At 49.2% G+C, this 9717-nt stretch overlaps 1 pseudogene; it reads left to right on the top strand.

Annotated features, from left to right (window-relative positions):
• The first annotated feature begins 486 nt into the window (after positions 1-486).
• Positions 487-665, top strand: LOC133753107 (U2 spliceosomal RNA; annotated as a pseudogene).
• Positions 666-9717: the final 9052 nt, after the last annotated feature.

The raw sequence follows: 9717 nt of genomic DNA, 5'->3' as shown, positions 1-9717 counted from the left end.
GACAAATATTAATATTTTCAGATTACAGTTGTAGGGAAAGCCAAACTATGGATAAGCAGGGGCTACTGTATGTGTTTATGTCCCAAATCCAAATAAGCTCCCTAAAACGTTGTCTCATCTCCTTGGCATATATGGCTCAAAGTGCAGAAACTTAATCTTCCACAATAAAGAGCATTTGCCATATGCTGTGGACCACAGGAGCCCTGCACAGGTCACTGGGGTAAGAAGCCCCTGAGTTTTTATAGGACTTACTGCCAATCCTCTAGATCTAATACATCTTACTAAAACCCCCTAAAGACCTTGGTACTTTCAGGATAGATAGGAATGGGTGTGTCTGGTGGAATACCGACGCAGTTAATATCTCTGCAAAGGCCAGGTGGGTTGTGAGTTGGCATAGCCTGAGGCAACAATGAAGGTGCACTGTGTTCCTTCCTCTAAGGTACAAGAGAACTGCTTCTTGTGTCTTCGCTATAAAATAGCTGTGTAATTGCTTCTCAGCCTTTTGGCTAAGATCAAGTGTAGTATCTGTTCTTATCAGTTTAAAATTGCTGTGAAACAGGTCCCAGGCATTGTGTCAATACGTACCAAGACAGATTCTACATCTGGGAAAGCAGCCATAATTTTTGCTTGCCTCGATGGAGTCTACAATATTCCAGTCATTCTCTGAGAGAGCCATTCACCTGCAGAAACCAACTGGACCACAATGAATAAGCTGTGGGAAGAGTCACCACTCCTGCATCTTTCAAGGCTTCAGTCTCCGTAGTTTCCCCTGAGATACAGTTTTGCTTTGGGCTTATTATCCTAATAAGAAGGGAAAATTCCATTATTTTCTAGATCAGGGAATCAATGTGAGGTTCTACTAGTTGCTGAGCAGGTCTGTTCTAAGTGCACAATAGAGGCCAACGTCGTGGAGCAGCCAGTTAAGCTGCTGCCTACTTCCCCTGCATCCCGTATGTACACCGGTTTGAGTCCTGGCTACTTCACCTCTGATTTGGCTCCCTGGTAACACACCTGGGAAAGCAGAGAAGATGGCCCAGGTACTCAGGCTCCTGTCACCCATGTGGAGACCAGGATGGAGTTCTAGGCTCCTGGATTTGGCCTGGCCCAGCCCCAGCCTTTGTCACCATTTGAGGAATGAACCAATGGGTGGAAGATTCTCTCTCTCTCTCTCTTTCTCTCACTCTCTCTTTCTGTAGCTGCCTTCCAAGTGAATAAGTAAATCTTTAAAAAGGACAATTAGAGACGTGGCAAATATACAAGGCGAGGATCTGTCAACTCATGGGGATTTTTGTGAGATAATGTTAGACCTAATTGATCACCAAACTTCCATAAACCTCCACTCTGATGGTGGATCTTCATAGAATTTGTGTATGCTTAAGGATAAGTGATAAATCTGAACCAGGGTCTACCAGTTCCTAAAAGTCTTGGGTAATACCCATTCTCCTGTGTATAATCATTCTAAGAAATAGCTTCAGATCCCTTTGGAGGAGTTAGGGGGACGTACAGGAGGTAGTGTTGCAGGGACCTGTCTCAAGAACCTAGACTTCCATGTATGCAGAGACTCTGGACCCGGGAATTGGCTCAGGACTCAGAACTGGGTGGGAGACCAGGATGCTGCATTTGGCATCTCTATCCAGGTTTTCAATCAACACACTGAAGTTTTTCCTCTTATGGAAATGAAGTGAGGTTTTAGAAAGTTGTCCGTCTTTTCATTTCTGGAGACATCGTCATTAAAGAGCCATTGCCAAAGATTTCTGAAGGTTAAGGCCTTTTTTTTTTTTTAAAGATTTTATTTATTTAGTTGACAGGCAGAGTTAGAGACAGACAGAAAGGTCTTCCATTCGCTGGCTCACTCCCCAAATAGCTGAAATGGCTGGAGCTGTGCTGATCCGAAACCAAGACCAGGAGCTTCTTCAGGGTCTTCCATGTGGGTACAGGGGCCCAAGCATTTGGGCCATCTTCTACTGCTTTCCCAGGCCATTAGCAGAGAGCTGGATGGGAAGAGGAGTAGCCGGGACTCGAACCGGCACCCATAGGGATGCTGGCACTGCAGGCAGAGGCTTAGCCCACTGCACCACAGCACCAGCCCTGAAAGTTGACTTTTTAGCGACCATGTACATCATCGTTGCTGCTCATTCTGCAAGACCAGGACCAGTTCCTGCAGAGGGCAGTGCCCCCAATGACCATAATCATTTTCAACTAAGTTCTCACATCTGAAACCTTCCATCACCTGCCCGTCACCACACAGGAAACCATGCCTCCCACACAGGAACTTGTGTGGACAGAAGGCATCCAAAGGATGGCACAGGCCCACCTTGTGTCTGGGAGTTTCATGTCACCACTTGGCTTCTGCCACTTCAGAATTCAGGCCTCCCAACCACAGTCAGAGAACCTGAGTGGCAGCCCCGCCTGGTCTATAGCTGACCACGGCAGAGCCCTGCAGGATTGCCTGTGCCCCCTTGCTGATGCTTTCCTAGGAAGAGCCGCATGGACCCCTCCCCATGCGCTAAGTGGGCTGAGTGTGTGTGAAAGCTGCACAGAATAAGCCTGTCTCAGCAGTGTTGTTTTCCTAACCATTGTGATTCTTTGCTCTGCGTTATGCCCAGGAAGTCTGAGCATCTCAATGTTATTGAGCTCCAGTTTCAGTCAACTAACCCTTCAACCATACAAATTCAGCCCAATCCACTGTTGTAAGCAATCTTCCTTAGTTTGTCACCTTATAAATCATCCGCAGACTATTTTCCAAGTCTCTGCGTATGTAAATTAGCAAACTCTTGCCAGTCTTTTCCAGCAGAAACCGCTTTCCTCTGGGGGCAGACTTTGCACCTGTCATCCGGAGCGTGTGTAATCAAATTCTAGGTGTACGTCTAGAAACAACCAGGCTCAGGCCAGGATGGTGCTGGGGTGGGGGTGGGGCAAAAGGGAGACAAGGCCAGAGCCAGCTGCTGTGCACTGTTATCAGAGGCAAGATGGGAGGAACTGGGCAGCCAGGAGAAGCTCCTGCTTTTCCTCTTTTGTCTTCTCCAGTCTTCTTTGTCTGAAGCCATGGATAGTACCACACCCAGTACGTCCTGTGTTTTCTCTTCTATTCTTGCAAACCTATGATAAAGTGTACTACTAATGAAATAGAACCACTCTAACAATGGAATGCAATGAACGTTCTATGAATGAGGCAGAACTTACTAGAGAGCTGGCTGATGAGGGATCTCGGAAGTGGAGTTTACAAAATGTTAGCCCCAGCGTCACAAAGTGTGAACTGTGCTCCTGGAGATGAGATACGGTGATAGGGCACATAACTCACTGATTCTGGTACAGGCCGAATACTGCCTATTTATTCCTCTTGCCACGTGGTATTCATTCATCTTACTCTGAGGAAAAAAAAAAAACAGCAGCATTATTATTTTTAAAATCATTCTTTTCTTCTCTATTACCTCCATGAAAACGAGGTAAGGGTGAGCCTGGAATGGTATATATGATTAGAATATCACATCGGGGCCGGCACTGTGGCACAGTGGGTAAAGCCGCCACCTGCAATGCTGGCATCCCATTTGGGCGCTGGATTCTTTCCTGGTTGCTCCTCTTCCGATCCAGCTCTCTGCTGTGGCCTGGGAAAGCAGTAGAAGATGGCCCAAGTCTGTGGGCCCTTGCACACGTGTGGGAGACCTTGAGGAAGCTCCTGGCTCCTGGCTTCAGATCGGTGCAGCTCCGGCCGTTGCGGCCAATTGGGGAGTGAACCAGCAGATGGAAGAACTCTCTCTCTCTCTCTCTCTCTCTCTCTCTCCCTGCCTATCCTTCTCTCTTTGTATAACTCTTTCAAATAAATAAATAAATAAATCCTTAAAAAAAAGAAAAAGAAGATCACATCACCCCGTCTCAGTAAAGAAGGAACAAAGAGATAATGTAACAACAACAAAAAAAAGTTAATCTCAGTGAATGAGATGCACAGAGAGTTTCCTACAAATTCTGGGACAAAGGCAGAAAAAGGTGCAAGGCTGATCCCAAAAAGTTGTCGCCTGGAGCAATTTCCAGACGTATTGCTGGACCTTGGTCTAAGCATGGAATTAACACATGATGGAGAGCGGAGCTGAGACAGAGACTGTCTGCGTCTTGGTGACATGGAAGGAGCCCCAGGCAAGCTACACGCAGCGTTGTCCCAGCATTCGGCATCGACTCCATTTCTGCTGGGCTAGTGAGCCCTGTTGCTTTGGGTATCTACTCAACACATTGCTCAAGAGAACCAGCACCCAACAGGATGGATAGCTAATATATGGGAAGCCACGCATGACTGTCCCAGCCCTATTCTTACATGGACGGTCATGGCTGAATTCAAACCCCCGGTCAAGGGCCAAGGTCAGTTCTCCATAATAAGACCAACTCTGGAAGCCAAACCTCACCAACAGAGTGGTCATAATTGCATAAATGTACTTCTTAAACCTACTAAGTTCTTAAGAGATGCCAGCTACACAGAGGTAGTTGGGGTGGTCATAGAATATAAACAAATGCAGAGCAGAGCCTTGCAAAACAAAAACAAACAGAGATCTGAAAAATGAGCAGCAGAATAGATGCTGGCAGGAACCTATAGTTGAGCTCTGAGTTGGCACTGAGTTTTCTGACAGTTGAGAAGGAAAGAGAAATAAGCTGATTTGTGTCATCCTCTCCCTGTGATGAAACGAAGCCCACAAGTCTGCTTGCAGAGGAAGAAGCCATCAATATCCGTTCAGTGCCTACTATGTGACAAGCACTTTCTGTATATTCCTTCATTCACATCTGAGTAACTCGATGGAGAAAGCATCAGTTTCCAAGTTCAGGAATAACAAAGCACATATTCATAGAAAGTAAGTGCTAGAACATGGTGCAGCCAGGATTTGAGCTCGGGTCCACCTTGTTCCAAGCCCATTATCTTCTTCCTATAATTAAAGGTTGTATGTAAGCCATGAGACATGAGCAAATGTTTATTTAGTGCCCAAGAGGATCTGAGGATTTTCACACGTGTGGCTGCCACCAGGCCTCCCAAGAGCCCAGGAAGGCAATCCCATGTTACAGACAAGAAAGCCGTGATGAGCATGCTTCTTGGTGCTGAGTCAGAGCGAGTTCTGTTCCGAGAGGCTCCTCAAATAAACGATGGTGGGTACTTGACGGACAAGGTCTTTAATTTCAGTTCAACAAAAACACTGAGCATTTTTCCAGATGGACGGTTCTTACATAAACGAAATATCATCACACCCTCGCTCTGAAATGGCACATCTACGGGGAACTGAAACAGCCCAGGCCAAGCATTTGGGTTTGTGATGACCTTGCTAAATATGAGGACGGAGCTTAGGGGAGCCGGGAAAATGGGGAGCTAGCATGTGGCTCCGACTGTCTCTCCAATTGCCCATGTCTTGAGCAGGCCTGTGGGAAGGCCTGGGTCTCCATCTATTTACACCACATTCTCCGCACTGCAACTGGAATGATCTTTCTAAAATGCAAATCTGAACATGACATTCTCCTGCTTAAAAACCCTTATTAAAGGCTGCACATTGCCTTCGGGAAAAAGTCCAAGATTTTTAATTTGTTCCTTTATGACTAAGCCCTCCCATCTATTACCCCCTCTCTCCTTCCGCAGACTGTCGCTCTGGTCACACTCAGCGACTCTGAGCCCCCCAGCATGTCCTCTCCTGCCTCCTGGCATTTCTCCCTGTGCTTCCTCCTCCAGGAATGCTGTCTGTCTCACGGCCCCCATCCCCACGCCCTTCCGCTTGCACCCTTGCCTGGCTTCTACCTACTCACGGTTCAGGAGCCAGAGCAGGCCTCTCCTTGAAGAGCCTTCTTTGACACCCAGTTCTGCACCGGGAGGCCCCAGCCCAGGGCTCATCCCACTGGGGGCACTCCCACGGCCCTCTCCCACACCAAAGAGCCTTTGTCTCTTTTCCCATTGGATTCATTCTTTTCTCTGCCAACATCTCAGGGCATGTAGTATGCGCCAGGTGCTCATCGGGGAACTGGTTGATGAGGTGGATCCATGAAGTGTCTTGAACATGCAGTGTCTCCACTGGGAGAAATTTCCGCTGGGCTTCAGATGCTGGATGTGCACGTGGAAAAAATGACAGCGTGTTGTAGAGGCTGGAGTTCTGAATTAAAGGCTGCCCCAGATGTAGTGATTAAGTTGTGGGTGGAAATCAAGAATGTACCATGGCAGGTACAAAACAGGCGGAGGTTCAGTCATGGAAAAGCAGCGTTGCCTGGAACAGCTGCTGCTACAGACTCTAAGCCAGGGCCCGGGGAGGCGGAGCCTCTGATGGCCCCACTCCCAGGGCCTGGCCTGGGCTGCACCAGAGGTGGGGAAGAAGTTAGCACAGCTGCGGGCACTCGTGGAGCGTGGAGACGGAGGGCAAGACCTGTGCATTCTCAGCTTTATTTAGCACGCCAATTAGCCTGACTTCTTGGTCCCCCAAATGCCAACATAACAAGCGGAGATGTGATTTGGTGAAAAGAGCCCTTGAGTAGCCATGGAAGGCCCCGATGTCCTCCCGTTCAGGGGTCCTGACACTTGGGGTCAAATATGCACCTCTCTGCGCGCCAGGCTTCGAATCTGTGAAATGGGGATGAGGCCACCCGCCCTGCCTACCTCAGGGGTTGTCCTGAGGATCAAATAAGATAATGGCTATGGAAGAGCTTTGAACAGCGTAAAGTGCCATGGAAATTCGAGAGAGCGTGATGAAGAGACAGCCGCTGCCCCCACACTCACTTCAAAGGGGAGAAACAGGGTGGGGAAGGCTGACATGTCTGCTTTTGAAGTGCACAAGAGCAGCTCTCAGCAGAGAAAAACAGCGTTGCTGCTTAAAAGGCAACTTTCAAAACAACCATTTTCTCTCTGAAGGCGGAATAGAGCTGGGAGTACTTCAAAGGCTGGGGAAAAATTTCCAGAAAGAAATGATGTTCTCAATCCAACTTTTAGTCAAGTCAGAGTTATTAAAAAAAAAAAAAAACCTTCAGAACTCTTCCCTTATTTAAAAAGAATTTTAATGCATTTAAAAATTAAAAGCTGTTAGGAGGGACTCACAAAAGCATGGTTCCCCCCATGTCTTAGACGCGCACCTCGGAAGGTGAGGTAATGGGTTTGCCCGTCGCTCATAGCCTCTTCTGATTAAACATTCTCCTGCCTTGATCCATCTCATGCCAGGAGCAGGCCCTCATCCCCCCATAACCAACTCGGCCAGCCAGCGATGGAGCCGGGAGCTGATTGATTCCACTTACTCATCTTGCTCTTTTTCCTTCCTTTATACATGGCAGCCTAGAAGAGATCAACTTTCAGAAGCCGGGAGAGAATTACAATATCCAACGTAAAGGCAAAAGGCACCCCCCACCTCCAAGCAAAGAGCCATCCCATCTTGAAACAACTACATTTGGAAACAAATAAAGGCCCAGTCTGGATTCCCCGTAGGCGGTGAAGAGCGGTGCAGAAAAAGAGTCTGGCCGTGATTGGCGGGAGGTCAGCCAACTGGAATGTGGCCAGACCTATATGGAAGTGTGACTGTCTTCCTTCCCACCCTGTCCACTCCCAGCATGGTGCTAATAGAGAAGCTGGGGACTGGGATCCCTATGGTCCCAAGGAACCAGGCTTGCCCCTCAACTCTGCCCTTAGCGGACCCTCCAGGACCCGGGGGCCGTCCCAGCCCCGTGGTTTTACATATTGCCCCCGTAGACCATGGCTGTACCTGTGCATAGGATCAAATTGCATACCTTTTAGACAACGTGCAAGACTCAATTGGAAGCTCACACGTTCTGCTCTTAATAAACAGGCACAACCAGATGGAGGTAAGGGTTTGGCCCAAGAAGGTCAGAGAGAATTCAGTCTGCCCAAAGAGGTGGCCCACGGAGAGGAAGTTCTTTTCTGCCTACACCTCCTACCAGCTCCGGCCTCAGAGTTTATTTTTGCAAAGGGCTTTGAAGGCAGAAGTTAAAGACATCTCAGCGTTCTGAAGTCAGAGGAAGGCCACTGCCAAGGGGAGATTAGTCCTGAGGGAAGGAGACAGGACGCCAGCAAGCGGGGTGATGTCATCACAAGGAGCAGAGGCTCGCTGAGCCCCAGCTCTTCTGCCACAGTTTAGAGCAAACCCATTTCATTAAAGTCGTGCCTCTCGCTGGCGTGAGAGCGATGCGAGTGTCAGCTTGCTTATCAGGCGCGCCTTGGCCTCGGAGCACGCGTGGCTGAGTGCAGGCTCCGTCTCCAGCACAGATGGGAAGGCCAAGGTGATTAGCACCCCCCACCCCACCCCCCGGCCAGTCGCCTCCCTGGGTAAAACTACAGAAAAGGCAGAGACAGCGGCTCCATCTGATTCTTATGCAGCAGCGGTTCCAGGCGAGGACGGAGGACACTCGTGCGTGACACTCTGATGTGGGCGGCACAGTTGTTCCGCCGGGCAGTGAGGCACAGGTGGACGTGTGCTGTGCATTGGCCTTGCTGTGGTGATTCTCGGCCGTTGCAGAGGGAGTGGCCTCCAGCGGCCAGGGTCACTCTTGCTCCTGGTGTCCACCATGCAGCTACAGAACTGATGCTCTTGTTCAGTCTCTCCATGTCTGAAGGGACTATGGGAGATCCCTTGCATGTCCTCTGGGTCCACCAGCAAAGGGAGGGTGTCCCCTCTTGTCTCGGAGCAGGCTTCGGCACACAGCCCCCATGAATATGCCTTTCGAAAGCCCTTACTTCCAACCTGGAGACTCCTTGATAGCACCTCCCTCACGCTCCTAGCCACCTATTCTGTAGATTAGTTACCTGAGATTCTGTGAGCAAGCTCAGGACAGTGTCATGGAGGAGGAGGAGACGGGGGCAGAAGGCTTTGCTGAGTGTGCAATTTGTATGCATTGGGCACTGCTAGAATCCAGAGGCCACAGCGTGCAGCTTGGAGGTTCCTGGGCACATGAGGCCCTGCGCCCACGGAACGACCAGGAGCAGCCTGGGGCTGGCAAGAATGAACTCGACCTTGCACTTGCCTACATTTTGATAATGATCATAATCAGAAAAATAAGAAAGATTTATTGATCTCCGTGTATTGGACACCACTAGCATCCTCCGTCACATCCTTTCACTCCAGCTTTTGCTGGGACAATTACCTCTATGCAAATGTCACCCTGAGGCACCTTGCTTCAGCTGCACCTTGTCTCTCTTGCCTTGGAGGGATTGTCAGATCCCTCAGTGTGAGACATTTAGGGAGACCACTGGCATTTCCTTATACAGTCAGAATAGGCGAGGAAGTTCACACCCAAGAACGCCAGCCATGACAATGGACAGACAACCTCAAATGCTCCCACCTCCATCACTCAAGGGAACAATTCCAAGATGCATTGCTTTGAAGAGGTGTCCAGCAGGATTGAGCCCTGGTTGCCAACAACAGTGACTAACAGAAGACTGTCCCGTGTGCCAGCCTTCCCTCCTTCCTGCGTTGTTCTCTCCATGACCTGTATGTGAGCCCCCCATGCCTCAACCCCTCCCTTCCCCAGGCAAATTGCATTCCTGCTAGCCTGTCTCAGGTTTCAGTGGCACCCAGGCTAAGTGGGAGAACCCCGTCTAGCCAGTGTGTAACGTATTTCACGTGGATTACCTACTTCCACTCTCAAGCAAGCCTAAGAGGTAAGGACTATTTCTGCCTCTCTTCAATGGATCAGAGAAGGGAGGTAAAGAGCATTAAGAAACAGAAGCAGGGGCTGGCACGGTGGAACAGTGTGTTAAGCTGTCGC

This window comes from Lepus europaeus, chromosome 2 (genome assembly GCF_033115175.1).
Source record: "Lepus europaeus isolate LE1 chromosome 2, mLepTim1.pri, whole genome shotgun sequence".
Taxonomy (NCBI): Eukaryota; Metazoa; Chordata; class Mammalia; order Lagomorpha; family Leporidae; genus Lepus; species Lepus europaeus.
This window is presented reverse-complemented; position numbering and strand designations above follow the sequence as displayed.